This window comes from Scyliorhinus torazame, chromosome 24 (assembly GCF_047496885.1).
Source record: "Scyliorhinus torazame isolate Kashiwa2021f chromosome 24, sScyTor2.1, whole genome shotgun sequence".
In the NCBI taxonomy this organism is placed as follows: Eukaryota; Metazoa; Chordata; class Chondrichthyes; order Carcharhiniformes; family Scyliorhinidae; genus Scyliorhinus; species Scyliorhinus torazame.
The window spans coordinates 32,308,880-32,332,136 of record NC_092730.1 but is presented as its reverse complement, the minus strand read 5'-3'; the positions used below and the strand labels follow the sequence as shown (position 1 = coordinate 32,332,136).

Below are 23,257 nucleotides of genomic sequence, written 5' to 3'. Positions count from 1 at the left end.
ATAAATCACAATAGAAACCGAGTTCCCAACTTCCCGTCTCGGACGGATGTGAACAATCCAACCAGCCAGACGATGTACTACAAGAGAAGACGAATTTTACCCGGAGCCCTGTGGTCAATTTTAATTCCTCAACCAGAGTCATTAAAGCAGATTATCGAGTCATTAACTGGGCTTCTGCCTGAAGGGTATTGTTGAGCGTATTTAATCAGGAATCTCATGTCCTGAGACCAACGTTTTTCCATTGAATGGGAGGGATTGGATCTTCCTGAGGTTGAAAATCTTGCGGGGGAAATTTAAACCTCGTTGAGGAAAAGTCAATATCAGGAGTGGGATTCGAACCCACGCCTCCAGAAGAGACTGCAACCTGAACGCAGAGCCTCAGACCGCTCGGCCATCCTGATGTGTTGGCGTCCAAACAAAGATCTGTGCACAACTCGATTTAAATTATATCTTCATCATCACTTCATTTCAAACAAGATATGCTTTTACTATTTTTGAACGACAGCCAGAGTCCTGAATCTGAGTGCCGTCCTTCTCCAAGCCGCTGGGGGTTAAGGAGCTTCTCATTGCTGCATTGATCAGTTTGCTCCAATCAACAAGGACCGAATTCCCGCTCAACCTGTTCCTCACACGAAGGTATTGAGAGTCTAAGATCTGAGCGACGTGAAGTATCCAATTGGAGAGTTGCATCCTGGCGACTGGAATCTCTCTCCACAGCTGCTTCCGGTGCTGCTTTCACAGACAAGTTGCCGAAGAACCCCCTCAGTGTCCAAACAGGAGAACGTTCATCCAGTAGAGGCGGTAGAAGAGATTCTGGGAGAAGTCAACTTAGTCACCTCGACTGTACTGAAGGTAGCTGAAGAACAGGTATCAAAGAGTGGATAAGACTGAACGCAAAACTTTGATACTAATAAAGAAAAAGGCAGATGTGCTGCTGGGTGACAGCTACTTGTTTGCTTTTGGCGTGAGTGAGAAAATAAATAGCAGAGGATGGTTTCGATCCGTCGACGTCTGGGTTATGGCCCCAGCACGATTCCGCTGCGCCATTCCATTCATGGTTGATTTTCGGCGGGGTCGGGCTTGAGGCAAAGTTTGAAGAAATCAGTAACAGGTTGATCAATGTTCTCAGAGAGGTGAAACTGCCGCCCCGAACTTCCTTCTATGACGGTGATTCCAGTCACTCCCCACTTTCCCATCAGAACAACGTCACAGAAGAAATCACATCAGCTTCACAGGACAACCATTCAGCACGAAGGTAAATTATCTGAACTACGCTGACCTGAATCAGTGTGCTCAAACGCGTGTTCTTGCTGAAAGTAAAAATGAGGAAGTGTCTGGTAGTTGTCTGGCTACCGCTGGGCAGCAATGTCGTAGCTCCTCGTTTAAGGAGCAGAGGGCCGCAGCGGAATCGTGCTGGGTCATTTGCCCGAGGTCGAGGAATCGAGGCTATTCTCTGCTATTTACATTCTCCCTCATGCTAAATGTAAACATAACGTTCCTGTTTGCTTCGCAGCAAATAGCTATCAGAATGTTTCTTGCAGTCTCTTTTCATACATACAATTTACAGTGCAGAAGGAGGCCATTCGGCCCATCGAGTCTGCACCGGCTCTTGGAAAGAGCACCCTACCCAAGCTCACACCTCCACCCTATCCCCATAACCCAACCCAACACTAAGGGCAATGTATCATGGCCAATCCACCTGACCTGCACATCTTTGGACTGTGGGAGGAAAGCGGAGCACCCGGAGGAACCCCACGCACACACGGGGAAGACGTGCAGACTCCGCACAGACAGTGACCCAAGCCGGAATCGAACCTGGGACCCTAAAGCTGTAAAGCAACTGTGCTATCCACTATGCTACCATGCTGCCCTAACATTAGTCCCAAGAATGAAAGAGACAGCATGACTCATTACAACATTGTGAAGCTCACACATAGGGAACCACAGAGAAAATGCTTCAAAGTCTCAGCAGGTCTGACAGCATCTGGAGGGAGAGAATTGAGCTAACGTTTCGAGTCCAGGTGACCCTTAGTCAAAGCTGCTCGGGAAACGTTATCCAGTCGTACCCCACAGAGGGGCAATATAGATATAGAACGATATCCAGTAATAACTCACAGGGGGCCAATAAGAAAATAAAGCTTTATAGAGCAATAAATCACAATAGAAACCGAGTTCCCAACTTCCCCTCTTGGACGGATGTGAACAATCCAACCTGCCAGATTATTTACAGGGGAAGGCGAATTTTACCCTTCTCTTGGGATCAATATTAATTCCTCAACGAGAGTCACTGAAGCAGATTATCGAGTCATGAACTGGGCTTTTGCCGGTGGGGTCTTGCTGTGCGTATTTAAGCAGGAATCTCATGTCCTGAGACCAACGCTTTTCCATTGAAAGGGAGGTATCGGGTCTTCCTGAGGTTGAAAATCTTGCTGCAGAAATTTAACCTCGTGGAGAAAAAGACAATATCAGGAGTGGGATTCGAACTCACGCCTCCAGAAAAGTCTGCGACGTAAACGCAGCGCCTTAGACCGCTCGGCCATCCTGATGCGATATCACCGAAACTAAGATCCGTGCACAAATCGACTTAAAGTCTATCTCATCGTTATTTCATTTCAAACAAGATATGCTTTTCCTACTTTTGAACACCAGCCTGAGTCCTGTATCTGAGTGCCATCCTTGTCCAAGCCGCTGGGGGTTAAGGAGCTTCTCATTGCTGCATTGATCAGTTTGCTCTAATCAACAAGGACCGAATTCCGGTCTACCTGTTCCTGACACGAAGGTATTGAAAGTCTAAGATCTGAACGACGTGAAGTATCCATTTGGAGAGTTGCATTCTGGCGACTGCAATCTCTCTCCACAGCTGCTTCCGGTGCTGCTCTCACAGACAAGTAGCCGAAGAACCCCTCCAGTGTCCAATCAGGTGAACGTTCATCCAATAGAGGCGGCAGAAGAGTGTTCTGGGAGAAGTCAACTTAGTTACCTCGACTGTACTGTGGTGGGCTGAAGAACAGGTGTCAAAGAGCGGATCGAACTGAAAGCAAAACTTTGACGCTAATAAAGAAAAAGGCAGCTGTGCTGCTGACAAATAGCAACTTGTTTCCTTTTGGTGTGAGTTGTGAATATGAATAGCAGAGGATGGTTTCGATTCATCGACTTCTGGGCCTAACACGCTTCCGTTGCGCCATTCGGCTCGTGGCTCATTAATTTCGTGGTCGGACTGGAGGTAAAGTTTGAAGAATTCTGTAACAGGTTGATCAATGTTCCCAGAGAGGCGAATCTGCCGCCCCGAACTTCATTCTATGAAGGTGATTCCAGTCACTCCCCACTTTCCCATCAGAACAACGTCACAGAAGAAATCACACCAGCTTCACAGAACAACCATTCCGCACGAAAGTAAAGTATCTGAACGATGCTGACCAGAATCAGTGAGCTCAAACGTGTGTTCTTGTTGAAACAAAAAAATGAGGAAGTGAATAGTTGTGTGGCTGCCGCAGGGCAGTAATGTTGTAGCTCCTGGTTTAAGGAGCAGAGTGCGCAGCGGAAGCTATTCTCTGCTATTTACATTCTCCCTCACACCAAAAGTAAACATAACACACGTTCCTGTTTGCTTTGCAGCAAATAGCTATCAGAAACTTTCTTGCATTTGGTGTGAGTGAGAATATAAATAGGCTTGCAAGTTTCCATCAGGCGAGGCCGTCGCCGGTGATGATGACGTGGTGTGGACTCGCTGAACCAGGTTCAGGAGCTTGCAGGCTCGAGCACCGAGCAGGGACGCTCTGTCAGGCCCGACGATTTCAAACCACAGAGTTGACTTGATCGCCTTGTTGGATACCCCTCGTTGACAGGAACCACTGGCAGCTATGGCATTGCTATTGTAGTCAAGGAACTGGCAGGCCGGTGGAAGAATGCTTGGTCTAGCGCGGATGGTGTCGAGGCCAGATTTTGAGATGAGGTTCGCTGATGCGCCGGTGTGAAGTTTGAATCAGATGCAAGTCTTGTTAATTGTGAGGACAGCACACCACTTGTCGTCAGGATCCACACTGAGGATCGAGAGGCGTTTCGCCGTTGTGGTGGAAGGCAGCGCATGTGTAGTTATGATGCCCACCCGGTATGGGGACCTGACGCACTCAGCATCAGGGTCTGTTGGGCTGTCGGGATCGGAATCTGGCATGCCTTGTTGTATTGAGCGGACACTTCTGCGCCACAGCTGGGATCGCTGGCTGCTGAGCGGTGGAGCAAATCTGCAAAGGGCTGCATAGTGGCCAAGCTTGCCACACTGTAGACACCGGCGTCCTTTTGCTGGACATTGCCGCTTTAAGTGGGTGGAGCCACAATTCGGAGACGTCATGACGTCGACATCAGGGCATTCCGTCCGCAATCGCGCATGCGCAGTGCGGTCGGTCGACATACGCATCTGCGCAGTCGGGTTTTCGGCCTCGTCGTCCACTCGGTCGTGGCACGCATGCGCAGGGACCCGGGAAAAGTGCACGAAACGGCCACTCTCCTCGATGCTCAGGCCCTGCATTTGAACAATGGCCTGCACCCGTTCCACCTCGTGGGAGGCCAGTTTTGCAGTTTCTGCCGCCCTGATGTGGGAGTAACGATTCTTAGCATGCTCATGGACAACGCACGTCTCGATAGCAACTGAGAGGGTCAACTGTTTGACTTTCAGGAGCTGCTGCCGAAGGGAGTCGGAGTGGACCCCGAAAACGATCTGATCCCGGATCATGGAATCAGCCGTCGAGTCATAGTTACATGACTGCGCTAGGATGAGGAGATGGGTCATGAAGGACTGAAAAGGTTCATTCTTACCCTGAAGCCTCTGCTGGAAAAAGTACAATTCAAAGCTCTCAATCACCTCAGTGTCGCAGTGGCTGTCAAACATCAGCAGGACTGTTTTGAATTTTGTTTTGTCTTCGCCGGCAGCGAACATAAGGGAGTTGTAGATGTGGATGGCGTGGTCCCCCACGGTGGAGAGAAATAATGTGATCTTTCTGGCATCCGATGCTGCTTCGAGGTCGGAGGCCTCGATGTACAGGAGGAACTTTTGCTTGAAGATTTTCCAATTGGCGCCAAGGTTGCCGGAGATGCGGAGCTGCGGAAGAGGCTGGTGTTTTCCATTTCACCGGATGGCTGCTTCCTGGTCAATACTGATTCACTCGAGATAGGTCCGTCAAGATCAGTATCACTCTGGTACCATGATGTGTTAGGCAGGTAGGCTCAATGTGGACTGCACTCGATGCAGGGAAGCTAAAAACAGACGTCGAACACTGGAGAAAATCCAACACTGTTTTATTCAACGATAGAACTGATACACATATTCAGCTGTGGGTCGACACTATACTGAACTGACTGGAGACCTTGTAGTAGCCTGATCAGACTTACTAGCTACCGCATGGTGTTTGCACTTGCTAGCTCGTGGACTCTGACTGTCTCAGTGGCTGTGTCCAGAGAGAGCAGGAAACCTAGTGCCCTCTGGCTTTATAGTGGTAGTGTCCTGTTTGGTGATTGGCTGCACTGTGTTGTGCTTACTGGTCATCCTGTGTGTCCATCACTGACTGTCTGCATCTCATTATATACATGAGTGGATATTATGACAGACTCCAAATCCAATGGTCTTTTTCCGCGGAGATTCTATCCCTTCTCACAGACAGACTGGGAGACCCGTCATCGCATGAAAGCAATAACTTCCTGGAGTGATTCCAGGTTGGGTTTATATCGCAGAAATTGTCAATGAATGTCTTGTTAAACGTGGTTCAGTTAGCGGAGTGGCTGTGGCTTGGTACTTGCAATCAAATGGGGTTCCCCCGCACAGATTCGAAACCTACTCGCACTGTCGGCAGCACGGTAGCACAGTGGTTAGCACCGTTGCTTCACAGCTCCAAGGAGCTGTCTGTGCGGCGTCTGCGCGTTCACCCGGTGTCTGCGTGGGTTTCCTCCGGGTGCCTCCGGTTTCTTTCGGACGTTCGGTGCAGACTCAAGAGGCCGAATGTCCTGCAGGGATTCTCTGGATAACAAATTAGAATCGTCAGAACTCCGACATTGACGGGATGTTTTCGGCGTCTGACTGATCTTCATCATGATGCGATCAAATGTTTGTATCTTTCAGACTTTCCGCGGTGTTTTATTTACAATGTGTAGAAACATGTTTAACATGGTGTTGAAGTGTTTCCCATCAGTCCATTCAGAACAATCCTTCAGCTGATATGATGGAAATGTAATTTGCTGACAGAAACAACATTTCCAACACTTCACATCTGGCTGCACATCTGGACCAATGCACAAAGGCGACCTTATTCCGTTAGTTATTGTGGATATTAAACATCCATGAGGTGGTTTGGTGAAGTCAGGTCATATGGCGAGTTGGCCGAGAGGTGAAGGTGATGCGCTGCTAATCCATTGTGCTTTGCATCTGCGGGTCTGAATCCATTCTCGTCGACGATCCATTTCCTGCGTCTCCGCGTTGGGCCACATATTGAGGGTGACCTGATGATTCATTCAGTGTATCCGGAACTAGGATGGAGTTTAGATTCGGAGTTCAACAGGCCTGAGGAGTGAATCTTCTTGCACCAATCTCTATACCGATATTCCTAATCCTCTGTCTGATAATCGATTTAAATCACGACACCAGTTTTGGGCAGGAGTTTGGCACCATATAAACATGCGGCTTCAGAAGCTCCAAAACAGACCCAGCTTCATCTGGGGCACTGCTGGCAGATTTTGTCTTTCCAGAACCGGCCGCCCAGCCGTGAAAACAAGTTCATCAGATCACCTCATTACACTGTAAGACGGAGGAGCAGAAGTAGGCCATTCGGCCAATCGTGTCTGCTCCACCATTCAAAGAGATTATGACTGATCTGATATAATCCTCAAACCCACTTCCCCGCCACATCCCCATAATCCTTGTTTTCTTTACTGATTAAATCTTGAACATATTAACTGACCCATCCTCGACATTCCTATTCACTTAGAAACGATAGTTCCACAGATACACTATCCCCTTAGAGAAGAAATTACTCATCATTTCTGGCTTAACTGGACGGTCCCTTACCCTGAGATTAATCCTTCAAGTCCCAGACTCTCCCACATGGACCAACAACCTCTCAGCATCCACCCTGTCAACCCCCCTGAAAATCTATTAAATCAGTGAATTTGAATGGTGGGAATTATTCCCTGTCCCAAAGATTAGTTCGGGCCTCTGGATTCCCAATCCAGTGACATAATCTTTCATCCCTCTGAACAGCAGTTGATTCGGCTCATTATTAAACACCTTGGGCCAGTGGGCCGATGAATGGCAGATGGAGTTTAATTTTGATAAATGTGAGGTGATGCATTTTGGTAGCTCAAATCAGGGATTGACCTACTCAGTTAATGGTAGGGAGTTGGGGAGAACTACAGAACAAACAGATCTAGGAGTACAGGTTCACACATCCTTGAAGGTGGTGTCGCAGGTGGACAGGGTGGTGAAGAAGGCTTGGTTTTAAGGTCAAAATGTTGAATACAAGAGTTGGGACGTCTTGTTCAAGTTGCACAAGACATTGGTAAGACCACACATGGAATATTGTGTTCAGTTCTGGTCACCCTATTTTCCGAAGGATATTGTTAAACTAGAAAGAGTGCAGAAGTGGTTTACAAGGGTGCTACCAGGACTTGATGGTCTGAGTGAAAGGTAGAGACTGGATAGGCTGGCACTTTTTTTCCTGGAGCGTAGGAGGCTTATGGATGATGCCATAGAGGTCTATGAAATAATGAGGAGCATAAATAAGGTAATGAGGAGCATCTGGAACGGGCTGCCAGAGGCAGTGGTAGAGGCAGTTATCATTTTGTCTTTTAAAAATCAGTTAGACAGTTACATGGGCAGGGTGGGCATTGATGGATATGGGCCAAATGCGGGCAAGTGGGACTAGCTTAGTGATAGAAACTGGGCGGCATTGACAAGCTGGGACGAAGGGCTGTTTCCATGCTGCCAACATCTACGACTCTTTGACTCTGTCTGTCTTCCTGGCGAATTGAATGAACAATGTTCCAAAAAATTATATTCCAAAAAATGCCCTGCAACGTTTGGATGGAAAGGTGGAACTTTGAGCGGAGGAGGGAAAACTCGGCTGTCAGCAAGTTCCACCGGATTTCTATATCAAACGATCGCGGTGGGACTCGATCCTCCAATCATCATTAGTCTTCATTAGATACACCGCAATCAGACGCCTTATCCATTAGGCCACGCGACCGCCACATGGGATGTTTATCGCATGTGAATAAATACTGTGATTATATCTGTTTCCATATTATATCTGTTTCCAGTACAATGCAGGAGGAGGCCCATCGACTCTGCACTGACCCTCCAATCCTGCACCCCACGCATGCTTTAATTTGGATCTAGACTGGGAAGTTCGGTGCTGTTCCATTCTAAAGCAAAAATGAACTTCGAGGATATTTCCTATGTGACTGTTTTTCTTACGCAAACAATTGAATCAGTGAAATTGTGCATTTCGGGAGCTGGGATTTTCGAGTCTCTCAAGGCTTCTATCCACATCTAATGGTCATTTTTAAGGTAGATTCAACCGCTCCTCACATAAACACCGGGGCACCGTTCATCGCAGGACTGCAAGAACTTCCTGGACTGATTCCTGGCCGGTTTTATAATGCTTTGTATGTTTTATAATGTTTAATGAATGACCTATTGAACACAGCTGCGATGATCGAGTGGTTCAGGTGTTGGACTTTCCCCAGCAGGTTCGAGCCCTGCTCCCAGCGACTGTGACTGAAGAATTAATCGCTTTTTAGTAAACGGTTTGACACAAAGAATCTGCTTAGCAAATTCTAATCTCTTCAGAAAGAGGGTTAATAGTATTTTGGACATCAGCCCGGCTAGTTCAGTCGGTAGAGCCTGGGACTCTTAATCCCAGGGTCGTGGGTTCCATTCCCACGTTGGGCGCTCCCATATTATCTGAGAGTGTTAAGCTGAACGAACCGATTTGATAACAGGAACACAAGGTTATGTTCCTAAACTGGGAATCCAGGCGCCTGAACTAATCTTTCGTGACAAAATTTAATAAATCTGGAATTGAAATTTCGTCTCAGTAATGGCGCAGAAAGGTTCTGCTGCAGACGGATCATATTTCCACAACTGGGAACACATTTCCACAACAGGGAATGATTCGCACAACCACAGTGAAGATCTGTCACCGGCACAGTCACGGTTCCAACAGAGAGAACAGTTACACAGCAGAGAGTTCAGTTACACAGCAGAGAGCACAGTTACACAGCAGAGAGCTCAGTTACACAGCAGACAGCAGAGAGCTCAGTTACACAGCAGAGAGAACAGTTACACAGCAGAGAGCACGGTTACACAGCAGAGAGCACGGTTACACAGCAGAGAGCTCAGTTACACAGCAGGGAGCTCAGTTACACAGCAGGCAGGTCAGTTAAACAGCAGGGAGCACAGTTACACAGCAGAGAGCTCAGTTACACAGCAGATAGCACAGTTACACAGCAGAGAGCTCAGTTACACAGCAGAGAGCACAGTTACACAGCAGAGAGCTCAGTTACACAGCAGAGAGCTCAGTTACGCAGCAGAGAGCTCAGTTACACAGCAGAGAGCACAGTTACACAGCAGCGAGCACGGTTACACAGCAGAGAGCTCAGTTACACAGCAGACAGCTCAGTTACACAGCAGAGAGCACAGTTACACAGCAGAGAGCTCAGTTACACAGCAGAGAGCTCAGTTACACAGCAGAGAGCACAGTTACACAGCAGCGAGCACGGTTACACAGCAGAGAGCTCAGTTACACAGCAGACAGCTCAGTTACACAGCAGAGAGCACAGTTACACAGCAGAGAGCTCAGTTACACAGCAGAGAGCTCAGTTACACAGCAGAGAGCACAGTTACACAGCAGAGAGCACAGTTACACAGCAGAGAGCTCAGTTACACAGCAGAGAGCTCAGTTACACAGCAGAGAGCACAGTTACACAGCAGAGAGCTCAGTTACACAGCAGAGAGCTCAGTTACACAGCAGGGGGCTCAGTTACACAGCAGGGGGCTCAGTTACACAGCAGAGAGCTCAGTTACACAGCAGACAGCTCAGTTACACAGCAGAGAGCACAGTTACACAGCAGAGAGCTCAGTTACACAGCAGAGAGCTCAGTTACACAGCAGAGAGCACAGTTACACAGCAGCGAGCACGGTTACACAGCAGAGAGCTCAGTTACACAGCAGAGAGCTCAGTTACACAGCAGAGAGCTCAGTTACACAGCAGAGAGCACAGTTACACAGCAGAGAGCACAGTTACACAGCAGAGAGCTCAGTTACACAGCAGAGAGCTCAGTTACACAGCAGAGAGCACAGTTACACAGCAGAGAGCTCAGTTACACAGCAGAGAGCACAGTTACACAGCAGAGAGCTCAGTTACACAGCAGAGAGCTCAGTTACACAGCAGAGAGCACAGTTACACAGCAGAGAGCACAGTTACACAGCAGAGAGCTCAGTTACACAGCAGAGAGCTCAGTTACACAGCAGAGAGCACAGTTACACAGCAGGGAGCACAGTTACACAGCAGAGAGCTCAGTTACACAGCAGGGAGCTCAGTTACACAGCAGAGAGCTCAGTTACACAGCAGAGAGCTCAGTTACACAGCAGAGAGCTCAGTTACACAGCAGGGAGCTCAGTTACACAGCAGAGAGCTCAGTTACACAGCAGAGAGCTCAGTTACACAGCAGAGAGCTCAGTTACACAGCAGCGAGCACGGTTACACAGCAGAGAGCTCAGTTACACAGCAGACAGCTCAGTTACACAGCAGAGAGCACAGTTACACAGCAGAGAGCTCAGTTACACAGCAGAGAGCACAGTTACACAGCAGAGAGCTCAGTTACACAGCAGAGAGCACAGTTACACAGCAGAGAGCTCAGTTACACAGCAGAGAGCACAGTTACACAGCAGAGAGCACAGTTACACAGCAGAGAGCTCAGTTACACAGCAGAGAGCTCAGTTACACAGCAGAGAGCACAGTTACACAGCAGAGAGCACAGTTACACAGCAGAGAGCTCAGTTACACAGCAGAGAGCTCAGTTACACAGCAGAGAGCTCAGTTACACAGCAGAGAGCTCAGTTACACAGCAGAGAGCTCAGTTACACAGCAGAGAGAACAGTTACACAGCAGAGAGCTCAGTTACACAGCAGAGAGCACAGTTACACAGCAGAGAGCTCCGTTACACAGCAGAGAGCTCAGTTACACAGCAGAGAGCTCAGTTACACAGCAGAGAGCTCAGTTACACAGCAGAGAGCACAGTTACACTGCAGAGAGCTCAGTTACACAGCAGAGAGCTCAGTTACACAGCAGGGTGCACAGTTACACAGCAGACAGCTCAGTTACACAGCAGAGAGCACAGTTACACAGCAGTGAGCTCAGTTACACAGCGGAGAGCTCAGTTACACAGCAGAGAGCTCAGTTACACAGCAGAGAGCTCAGTTACACAGCAGAGAGCTCAGTTACACAGCAGAGAGCACAGTTACACTGCAGAGAGACCAGTTACACAGCAGAGAGCTCAGTTAAACAGCAGGGAGCACTGTTACACAGCAGAGAGCACAGTTACACAGCAGAGAGCACAGTTACACAGCGGAGAGCTCAGTTCCACAGCAGAGAGCACAGTTACACAGCAGAGAGCTCAGTTACACAGCAGAGAGCTCAGTTACACAGCAGAGAGGTCCGTTACACAGCAGAGAGCTCAGTTACACAGCAGAGAGCACAGTTACACAGCAGAGAGCTCAGTTACACTGCAGAGAGCTCAGTTACACAGCAGACAGCAGAGAGTACAGTTACACAGCGGAGAGCTCAGTTACACAGCAGAGAGCACAGTTACACAGCAGGGAGCACAGTTACACAGCAGAGAGCACAGTTACACAGGAGAGAGCTCAGTTACACAGCAGAGAGCTCAGTTACACAGCAGAGAGCACAGTTACACAGCAGAGAGCTCGGTTACACAGCAGAGAGCTCAGTTACACAGCAGAGAGCACAGTTACACAGCAGAGAGCTCAGTTACACAGCAGAGAGCTCAGTTACACCGCAGAGAGCTCAGTTACACGGCAGAGAGAACAGTTACACAGCAGAGAGCTCAGTTACACAGCAGAGAGCACAGTTACACAGCAGAGAGCTCAGTTACACAGCAGAGAGCTCAGTTACACAGCAGAGAGCTCAGTTACACAGCAGAGAGCTCAGTTACACAGCAGAGAGCTCACTTACACAGCAGAGAGCACAGTTACACTGCAGAGAGCTCAGTTACACAGCAGAGAGCTCAGTTACACAGCAGGGAGCACAGTTACACAGCAGACAGCTCAGTTACACAGCAGAGAGCACAGTTACACAGCAGAGAGCTCAGTTACACAGCAGAGAGCACTGTTACACAGCGGAGAGCTCAGTTACACAGCAGAGAGCTCAGTTACACAGCAGAGAGCTCAGTTACACAGCAGAGAGCTCAGTTACACTGCAGAGAGACCAGTTACACAGCAGAGAGCTCAGTTAAACAGCAGGGAGCACAGTTACACAGCAGAGAGCACAGTTACACAGCAGAGAGCACAGTTACACAGCAGAGAGCTCAGTTCCACAGCAGAGAGCACAGTTACACAGCAGAGAGCTCAGTTACACAGCAGAGAGCTCAGTTACACTGCAGAGAGGTCCGTTACACAGCAGAGAGCACAGTTACACAGCAGACAGCTCAGTTACACAGCAGAGAGCACTGTTACACAGCAGAGAGATCAGTTACACAGCAGAGAGCACAGTTACACAGCAGAGAGCTCAGTTACACTGCAGAGAGCTCAGTTACACAGCAGACAGCAGAGAGCACAGTTACACAGCAGAGAGCTCAGTTACACAGCAGAGAGCACAGTTACACAGCAGGGAGCACAGTTACACAGCAGAGAGCTCAGTTACACAGCAGAGAGCTCAGTTACACAGCAGAGAGCACAGTTACACAGCAGAGAGCTCAGTTACACGGCAGAGAGCTCAGTTACACAGCAGAGAGCTCAGTTACACAGCAGAGAGCACAGTTACACAGCAGAGAGCACAGCTACACAGGAGAGAGCTCAGTTACACAGCAGAGAGCTCAGTTACACAGCAGAGAGCACAGTTACACAGCAGAGAGCTCGGTTACACAGCAGAGAGCTCAGTTACACAGCAGAGAGCACAGTTACACAGCAGAGAGCTCAGTTACACAGCAGAGAGCTCAGTTACACAGCAGAGAGCACAGTTACACAGCAGAGAGAACAGTTACACAGCAGAGAGCTCAGTTACACAGCAGAGAGCACAGTTACACAGCAGAGAGCTCAGTTACACGGCAGAGAGCTCAGTTACACAGCAGAGTGCTCAGTTACACAGCAGAGAGCACAGTTACACAGCAGAGAGTTCAGTTACAGAGCAGAGAGCACAGTTACACAGCAGAGAGCTCAGTTACACAGCAGAGAGCTCAGTTACACAGCAGAGAGCACAGTTACACAGCAGAGAGCTCAGTTACACAGCAGAGAGCACAGTTACTCAGCAGAGAGCTCAGTTACACAGCAGAGAGCTCAGTTACACAGCAGAGAGCTCAGTTACACTGCAGAGAGGTCAGTTACACAGCAGAGAGCACAGTTACACAGCAGAGAGCTCAGTTACAATGCAGAGAGGTCAGTTACACAGCAGAGAGCACAGTTACACAGCAGAGAGCTCAGTTACACTGCAGAGAGGTCAGTTACACAGCAGAGAGCACAGTTACACAGCAGACAGCTCAGTTACACAGCAGGGAGCACAGTTACATAGCAGCGAGCTCAGTTACACAGCAGAGAGCTCAGTTACACTGCAGAGAGGTCAGTTACACAGCAGAATGCACAGTTACACATCAGGGAGCACAGTTACGCAGCAGACGGCAGAGAGCACAGTTACACAGCAGGGAGCACAGTTACACAGCAGACGGCAGAGAGCACAGTTACACAGCAGAGAGCACAGTTACACAGCAGGGAGCACAGTTACACAGTAGACGGCAGAGAGCACAGTTACTCAGCAGGGAGCACAGTTACACAGCAGAGAGCTGTTACACAGCAGAGAGCACAGTTACACAGCAGAGAGCTCAGTTACACAGCAGGGAGCACAGTTACACAGCAGCGAGCTCAGTTACACAGTAGAGAGCTCAGTTACACTGCAGAGAGCACAGTTACACAGCAGAGAGCACAGTTACACAGCAGAGAGCTCAGTTAAACAGCAGAGAGCTCAGTTACACAGCAGAGAGCTCAGTTACACTGCAGGGAGCACAGTTACACAGCAGGGAGCACAGTTACACAGCAGGGAGCACAGTTACACAGCAGACGGCAGAGAGCACAGTTACACAGCAGGGAGCACAGTTACACAGCAGAGAGCACAGTTACACAGCAGGGAGCACAGTTACACAGCAGGGAGCACAGTTACACAGCAAATAGCACAGTTACACAGCAGGGAGCACAGTTACACAGCAGAGAGCTCAGTTACACAGCAGGAAAAACATTTAATTGCCTATCTTTGTGGAACAGAAAATCCATTTTTCCTAAATAACCAGTTTTTCCATCTCAGTATCTTGCTGGTTTGCTCGGCACCTTTTCTGTGTGTCATTGTGTGTGTGTCCTGATAGTCTCTTCCTGCTTTTCCGTGAATCGTTCTCTATCTGTTACAGCCGTGCTGATGTTCCGTGTATTTGTCCAGCCGAGGTGAGCTTCACAGCACATGGGTTCTCGTTTAAGAAAAAAATAGTTATGTGGCTGCCTCAGAAGAGCAATTGCGAACACGGCGGATTTAAAAAGCAGAGTGGCACAGCGGAAGCGGGCCATTAAACCCAGAGGTCGATGAATCGAAACCATCCTCTGCTATTTATATTCTCAGTCACCCAAAATTAAACATGACGCTATCACCCTGCAGCCCATCCGCCTTTTCTTTTCAGTATAGAATCATAGAAGTTTACAGCATGGAAACAGGCCCTTCGGCCCAACCAATCCATGCCACCCAGTTTTTACCATTAAGCTAGTACCAGTTGCCCGCACTTGGCCCATAACCCTCTATACCCATCTTACCCATGTAACTATCTAAATGCTTTTTAAAAGACACAATTGTACCCGCCTCTACTACTACCTCTGGTAGCCCATTCCAAACACTCACTACCCTCTAAGTGAAGAAATTGCCCCTCTGGGCCCTTCTGAATCTCTCCCTTCTCACCTTAAACCTATGCCCTCTAGTTTTAGACTCCCCTACCTTTGGGAAAAGATGGTGACTATCTACCTCATCTATGCCCCTCATTATTTTATAGACCTCTATAAGATCACCCCCAAGCCTCCTGCGCTCCAGGGAAAAAAGTCCCAGTCTATCCAGCCTCTCCTTATAACTCAAACCATCAAGTCCCGGCAACATCCTAGTAAATCTTTTCTGCACTCTTTCTAGTTTAATAATATCCTTTCTATAATAGGGTGACCAGAACTGCACACAGTATTCCAAGTGTGGCCGTACCAATGTCTTGTACAACTTCAACAAGACGTCCCAACTCCTGTATTCAATGCTCTGACCAATGAAACCAAGCATGCCGAATGCCTTCTTCACCACCCTGTCCACCTGCAACTCCACCTTCAAGGAGCTATGAACCTGTACTCCTAGATCTCTTTGTTCTATAACTCTCCCCAACGCCATACCATTAACTGAGTAGGTCCTGGCCTGATTCGATCTGCCAAAATGCATCACCTCACATTTATCTAAATTAAACTCCATCTGCCATTCGTCGGCCCACTAGCCTAATTGATCAAGATCCCATTGCAATCCTAGATAACCTTCCTCACTATCCACTGTGCCACCAATCTTGGTGTCATCTGCAAACTTACTAACCATGCCTCCTAAATTCTCATCCAAATCATTAATATAAATCACAAATAACAGTGGACCCAGCGCCGATCCCTGAGGCACACCACTGGTCACAGGCCTCCAGTTTGAAAAACAACCCTCTACAACCACCCTCTGTCTTCTGTCGTCCAGCCAATTTTGAATCCAATTGGCAACCTCACCCTGGATCCTGTGAGCTTTAACCTTCTGCAACAACCTACCATGCGGTACCTTGTTAAAGGCTTTGCTAAAGTCCATGTAGACAACGTCTACTGCACCTTCTTGGTCACCCCATCAAAAAACTCAATCAAATTTGTGAGACATGATTTTCCACGCACAAAGCCATGCTGACTGCCCCGAATCAGTCCTTGCCTCTCTAAATGCTTGTAGATCCTGTCTCTCAGAATACCTTCTAGCAACTTACCTACTACAGACGTTAGGCTCACCGGTCTGTAGTTCCCAGGCTTTTCCCTGCTGCCCTTCTTAAACAAGGGCACAGCATTCGCCACTCTCCAATCTTCAGGCACCTCACCTGTGGCTGCCGATGATTCAAATATCTCTATTAGGGGACCCGCAATTTCCTCCCTAGCCTCCCACAACATCCTGGGATACATTTCAGCAGGTCCCGGACATTTATCTACCTTTATGCGCTTTAAGACTTCTAGCACCTCCTCCTCTGTAATATGCACACTTCTCAAGACATCACTATTTATTTCCCTTAGTTTCCTAACATCCATGCCTTTCTCCACCGTGAATACCGATGAGAAATATTCATTCAGGATCTCACCCAACTCTTGTGGCTCTGCACATAGATGTCCTTGTTGATCCTTAAGAGGCCCTACTCTGTCCCTAGTTACTCTTTTCCCCTTTATGTATTTGTAGAATCTCTTTGGATTCTCCTTTGCATTATTTGCCAAAGCAATTTCATGTCCCCTTTTTGCCCTCCTGATTTCCCTCTTAACTCTATTTCGACAATCTCTATACTCTTCAACGGATCCACTTCATCCCAGTTGTTTATGTACGTCATATGCCTCCTTCTTCTTTTTGACCAGAGTCTCAATATCTCGAGTTATCCAGGGTTCCCTACTTCTACCAGCCTTGCCCTTCACTCTAAAGGGAATGTGCTTACCCTGCACCCTGGTTAACACATTTTTAAAAGCCTCCCATTTACCAGCCGTCCCTTTGCCTGTCAACAGTCTCCCCCAATCTACCTCTGAAAGTTCCTGTCTGATACCATCAAAATTTGCCTTGCCCCAATTAAGAATTTTAACTCTTGGGCCAGACCTATCATTCTCCATAGCTATCTTAAAACTAATGGTCACTTGCCCCAAAGTGATCCCTCACTAACACTTCTGTCACTTGCCCTTCCTTATTTCCCAAGACGAGGTCAAGTTTTCCCCCCTCTCTACTCGGTCCATCCACATACTGAATGAGAAATTCCTCCTGAATACACTCAACAAATTTCCCTCCATCCAAGCCCCTAATGCTATGGCTGTCCCAGTCAATGTTGGGAAAGTTAACGTCCTCTACTATTGCCACCCTATTTTTCTTGCAGCTATCTGTAATCACCTTACATATTTGCTCCTCAATTTCCCGCTGACTATTTGGGGGCCTGTAGTACAGTCCTATCAAGGTGATCTCTCCCTTCTTATTTTTCAGTTCCACCCATATAGACTCAGTGGGCGAACCCTCGGATATATCCCCTCTAAGTATTGCCGTAATGTTCTCCCGAATCAAAAACGCCACTCCCCCTCCTCTCTTACCTCCTGTTCTATCCTTTCTATAGCATCTGTACCCCGGAACATTGAGCTGCCAGTCCTGCCCCTCCCTTAGCCATGTTTCAGTCATAGCTATAATATCCCAGTCCCATGTGCCCATCCATGCCCTGAGTTCATCCGCTTTGCCCGTCAGGCCCCTTGCATTGAAATAAATGCAGTTTAATGTAGATTTTCCTTGCTCTCTGCCCTGCTTTCTCTGGTCATGCTTTACACACTCTCCCTTCCTGCCTTTTGTTTCCGTCCCCACTGACTTCCTACATCGGTTCCCATCCCCCTGCCACATTAGTTTAAACCCTCCCCAACTGCACTAGCAAACACACTCCCGAGAACATTGGTTCCGGTCCCACCCAGATGCAGACCATCCGATTTGAACAGGTCCCACCTCCCCCAGAACTGGTCCCAATGTCCCAGGAATTTGAAACCCTCCCTCTTGCACCATCTCTCAAGCCACGTATTCATCCCAGCTATCCTGTCATTCCTACTCTGACTATCACGTGGCACTGGTAGCAATCCTGAGATTACTACCTTTGAGGTCCTACTTTTTAGTTTAACTCCTAACTCCCTAAATTCAGTTTGTAGGACCTCATCCCGTTTTTCACCTATATCGTTGGTGCCTATATGCACCACGACAGCTGGCTGTTCACCCTCCGCCTCCAGAATGCCCTGCAGCCGCTCCGAGTAAATTAGTATCAAAGTGTTGCATCCAGTGTGATCCGGACATTTGCCCCAGGAATGAAGCAGACAGCATTACATCACTGTGAAGCTCAAAGTAACGAAATAGGGGAGCTCTTCAATTGACTCTCTCTGAGGGAAACAGACAACATCTGCTGTGTTGTGTGAGTTTTATTGGTGCCAATATCACATCTCCACTGACTGGAATGAGTTATGTTTTATTAACATCGTCATGTCATTTGGAGTTTTTCGGTGTTTTCAAATCCTTTAACAGCGAGAAGGCGAAAAGTTTATATAACTTCCAGGAAGGTAATAAGGATATATAACAATATCCAATAATAAACCACTATAGAAACCGAGATCACAGTTTCGCCACTCGGACGGATGTGAACAATCTAACCAGACTATTTAGAACAAGCGAAGATTCCTGCCTCCAGCCCCCTCACTTTCTCCAGCTCTCTTCCTCAGCTCGAAACCCACGCAATCACGCAAACGCCTCCGATCAATCCCACTCCTGACATTGCCACTGATTCTCAGCTGCGATAAAATGCCAGAGGTCCCGGGTTCAAAAATCCGGACGAGCCCGACTGGTGTCATTGACTGAAATCGGGAGGAGGTTTGAGCTCCCGGGAAGTTATTGCAGCGAATATATCAGTGCAGAACACGTGAAGAAACGGACAGGGTATTTAAAGGTCGTTTGATCATGGTGTGGGATTCTGAATTTCTCCTCAAGTAAAAACAGCTTGTGCATCCGCGCAGCTGGCTGAATACAATGGTTGTTTATACCTGATAAACCTTTAATTTGACCAACGCGCTTTCGGGATGAGGTGGCCGAGTGGTTAAGGGGACGGATTGCTAATCATTGTGCTCTGCATGCGTGGGTTCGAAACCCATCATTGTCGATTTTCCATCCTGCTTTCTCCCAAGTGGGACTCATTTTTCCAAGATGGATCTGCGATCACTGATGTGACAATCCAGTCCAAGTTGTGAGGCCGGATTGCATCGATTGTGTTAGAAGAGCGAGACTTGAAAATTCAGTCTTGTTCCGATTGAGATGCATTGATCGGGTAGTGAGGTCGGAACCACTATGTCTATTGGGTAGTGTCAAAGCCAAGCGACATTTCATTGTTCGAGAGAATGAGGAGTTCAGGGAATCAGGGTATTTACCCGGCAAAAATCTGCTGGAGGAGGGAATGAGGGGAGTCCAAAAATGTATTCAGAACTTTATGTAGCGGCGGCAATGGAGCTTCACCAGAATTATACAGACATAGAAGGTTTCAATTACGAGGACACCTGAGAATTATAGATGATGGCTTGACACAATTCACACCTCTTTAACCTGGGGTTACCCCATCTCTGGATCTGTAAAGATCTAATCACCTGCTAATGGTCGCATTCCAAGCATTGTTTGGCATCTTTGCATTTGTCTATATATATATATATATGTTTCTGGAACATACCTCTTCATTCACCTGAGGAAGGAGCAGCGTTCCGAAAGCCGGTGACATCGAAACAAACCTGTTGGACTTTAACCTGGTGTTGTAACACTTTCTACTAGAATTATTGAATGGTTCCAGCACAGGGTGCGGCCATTCCGCCCACCGTGTCCATGTCAGTCGCCCAGAGCTGGAAAATCTCAGCAGGCCTGGCAGCATCTGTGGAGCGGGAACCAGAGAATGGGAAGCAGGGTCAGACTGGACTGGAAACTGTAACTCTGTTTCTCTCTCCACAGATGCTGCCAGACCAGCCGAGTTATCCAACATTGTCTATTTCTGTTGCAGGATTTTATGAAGAATCTCCATAGCGGCCTTGCCTTTGTGCTCGGCATTTCTATTTATTTATTTAGTTCTGTATAAATTTAGAGTACCCAATTTTTTTTTTTCCAATTGAGGGCCAATTTAGCGTGGCCAATCCACATACCTTGCACGTCTTTGGGTTGCGGGGGTGAAACCCACGCACACATGGGAAGAATGAGCAAACTCCAGACGGGCAGTGACCCAGGGCCCGGATGACGCTTCTATTTATAAAGACTGGTCCCGTATGGGCACTAAGGGCAATTTGGCCAATCCACCTAATCCATGTCTTTGCACTGTGAGAGGAATCCGGAGCACCCGGAGGAAACCCACGCAGACACGGGCACAACGTGCTGAATGCAATGGTTGTATGCAACCCCGATAAACCTTTGATTTATTTGCTGAACAAGAATTTCCCCATCTCCGCCTTAAAAATAATCAATGTCCCGCTTCCGCGGCCTTCTGAGGCAGAGTTCCAAAGTCGCACAACTCTCTGAGAGGGAGAAATTTCCTCATCTCCGTCCGAAAAAGAGCGACATCCTTGTTTTTAACTGCCCAGTAGTTCCGGTCTCACCGACGAGCAGTGAGATTGAACAAACTGGTTGGGCACGGTCGCACAATTGGTTCAATATTCTCAGATACTAACATGGAAGCGGCCAATGTGCGGCTCGAACCCTCGATCCTGGGGTGTATGGTCCCATGCTCTACCGACTGAGCTACCCGAGTGTCCAAGTGTTTGATGAAACTGCTCAATAATATAAACTGAGCGGGTAAATCTGAAATATGCGGAAAAATTTACCAGCATTGTGGCTTTGAACGAAGTAATTTCGGGAACATTCCCACAGAGAGAAATTCCTGGAACCAGCGGCAGAAAAACTTCCTGAGCCTGACGTGATTTGAACACGCAACCTTCTGATCTGGAGTCAGACGCGCTACCGTTGCGCCACAAGCCCAAGTGCTGAACATTGTGGGTTCCTGCTCATAGATTTATGTTTTACTTATACCCAACCGTGCGAAAGAAACTCAAAGAAGTTAGATTGAGGGATATTAAAATGCCATGAAGTAACCACGTGGTTAAGGCAATGCACAATAATCCATTGTGCTCTGTACATGTGGCTTCAAATCCCATCCTCGTCTGGAACGTGTCTGTTGTGTCTCTGTTTGGTCCACTTCATGAGGCTGAAGTGAAAATGCTGTGATTTTTAGCTTTTCTCGGAGGGCTTGGGCAGTGAATAGTCGAACACTGTCCATATTGAAACCACATGAAAAATGATGAGAAAGTTACTTATTTCACTCCTCGCTGTATTTGCGCATAAATTCTGAGTGAGAAACTTTCTCTTCCTCAGTTTGAAACTCACGAAGAGGCGCAAAAGTATCCAATTTATTATTGGGATGGCCGTGAATCGAACCCGGGTCAACTGCTTGGAAGGCAGCTATGCTCACCACTATACCACCATCGCTCTCTGACTGGAGACATGTCCTTTTGGTTCTTTAGATCAGTTTGATTAACTGTTTCGTAACAAATACTTACTTTGCGGAAGTTATTTCACTCCAATTTAAAATGCTCCTGAATGAAAGTGTCCGTGTCGCACTGCTCCCGTTCAGCCAGGAGATGGCACCAGTCCACAATAAATGTACATTCTATGTGTCATTACACAGGACACTTACTCTGGCCTGAGACCTTAATTTGTCCTTGTGTCCTGATGCTGCCATTTTCACCCTATTTCAGTAATCGTAGAATGCCACCAGTGCAGAAGGAGGCCATTCGGCCCATCGAGTCGGCACCGACCCTCGGAAAGAGCCGATTTCGGCCCAAACGCACCTAACCTTTCGAATACGTCAGGATGGCCGAGCGCAGGTCGCAGTCTCCTCTGGAGGTCAGGGCTCGAATCGCACTCCTGAAATTGACTTTTCCTCCGCGAGGCACCATCCAAACCTGGAACCCCTCCCTAACAGCGCTGTGTGTGTACATACACCATATGGATTTGGAGCGGTTCCAGAATCCCCTCGCCGCCCATTCTCGCGGTCAATTAATGATAGATTGTAAATGTTTGGCCGAATCAGCGACAATCAAAGCCAGAGAGACCTGCAATAACCCTCAGAGCAGGAAAGGCAACTCATTGTCCTTTGGCCCAAAAGCAAAATACTGCGGATGCTGCAAATCTGAAACAAAGACAGAAAATGCTGGAAATATTCAGCTGATCCGGTAGCTTCTGTGGAGAGAGAAACAGGTCGTTCCAATGAAAGGTCAGGTTGTGAAATGTTAACTATTTCTCTTCTCACAGATACTACAGATCCGTACAGTATTTCCAGCATTCCCTTGTGATTAGCTGAACATCCTCAGACTCTGTAGCTTCGTCCGGTAAAGTGTCTGTTCCCTAAAGAAAAATCTGGACTCAAATCCCAGCCCAGCCTTATTCCGTTTGACCACCTGTGCGATTGAGAACTTCCTCCACAACAGGGGGAAATGTGTTGGATTTCTAGTCGGAAAATATGCCTTTTGCAGGTTTAAATTCAGTAGAATATCTACAGAGATTGTAACGCAAGGACTGATTTCAGCTGCCATCATCCAGTTGTTAAATCTTTCCACTAGAAATCCACTGGATTTTCCCCTTTGACTTGAGTCCTGCTCCCAGAGGATCAGTTCAGTATTTTCAATAATATTATATTTTGAATGCTCTATGTCCAGAGAATTGTGACGCTGAAATTGCTCACACTTCTCTCCATTGTTATCTACTCTGCAGGTGTTGACTGCACCGTCTAATGGAGACATGCTCACAGGGCTGTGAGAGACGCTTTCTTTCAGGCTTGAGGCCTCTTTTGGTCCATCAACAGGAACCGTTTGCCTGCAGAGAAACTCAGAATACCGAGCCCCTCTTCTCAAGATGGACTTAATCAGGGACGAGATGTTGTTTGAAGAGAGAATCAAAGGTCTGAAGAATTGGTCTCAGGTTCCTGGCGTTTTGTGAAGAGAACAAGGTGGTGGAGCAATGTGACAATAGCAGGATACGAGTTTGGGATATTATCCAGTCTGTGATGGGAAGCTGCGGGAAGGACGTTGTCTTGTCTGCCCACCCAAGCTGCATGTTGGGATTGAGGTGGTGATCAGATTCCGAGAGGAAGGTTAAATCCTTTCACTGAGTATCAAGCTTACCGC

General features: G+C 47.8%; 5 non-coding genes across 5 annotated transcripts; 1 reads left to right on the top strand and 4 right to left on the bottom strand.

Annotated features, from left to right (window-relative positions):
* Positions 1-318: 318 nt before the first annotated feature.
* On the bottom strand, positions 319-401 carry trnal-cag (transfer RNA leucine (anticodon CAG)). The gene has a single exon. It is a non-coding gene; the product is annotated as a tRNA-Leu (tRNA).
* Positions 402-2,463: 2,062 nt separating this feature from the next.
* On the bottom strand, positions 2,464-2,546 carry trnav-uac (transfer RNA valine (anticodon UAC)). Its single transcript has one exon. It is a non-coding gene; the product is annotated as a tRNA-Val (tRNA).
* A 6,316-nt stretch (positions 2,547-8,862) lies between these two features.
* Positions 8,863-8,935, top strand: trnak-cuu (transfer RNA lysine (anticodon CUU)). The gene has a single exon. It is a non-coding gene; the product is annotated as a tRNA-Lys (tRNA).
* A 12,046-nt stretch (positions 8,936-20,981) lies between these two features.
* Positions 20,982-21,053, bottom strand: trnaw-cca (transfer RNA tryptophan (anticodon CCA)). The gene has a single exon. It is a non-coding gene; the product is annotated as a tRNA-Trp (tRNA).
* A 435-nt stretch (positions 21,054-21,488) lies between these two features.
* Positions 21,489-21,560, bottom strand: trnag-ucc (transfer RNA glycine (anticodon UCC)). The gene has a single exon. It is a non-coding gene; the product is annotated as a tRNA-Gly (tRNA).
* Between the last annotated feature and the right edge of the window lie 1,697 nt (positions 21,561-23,257).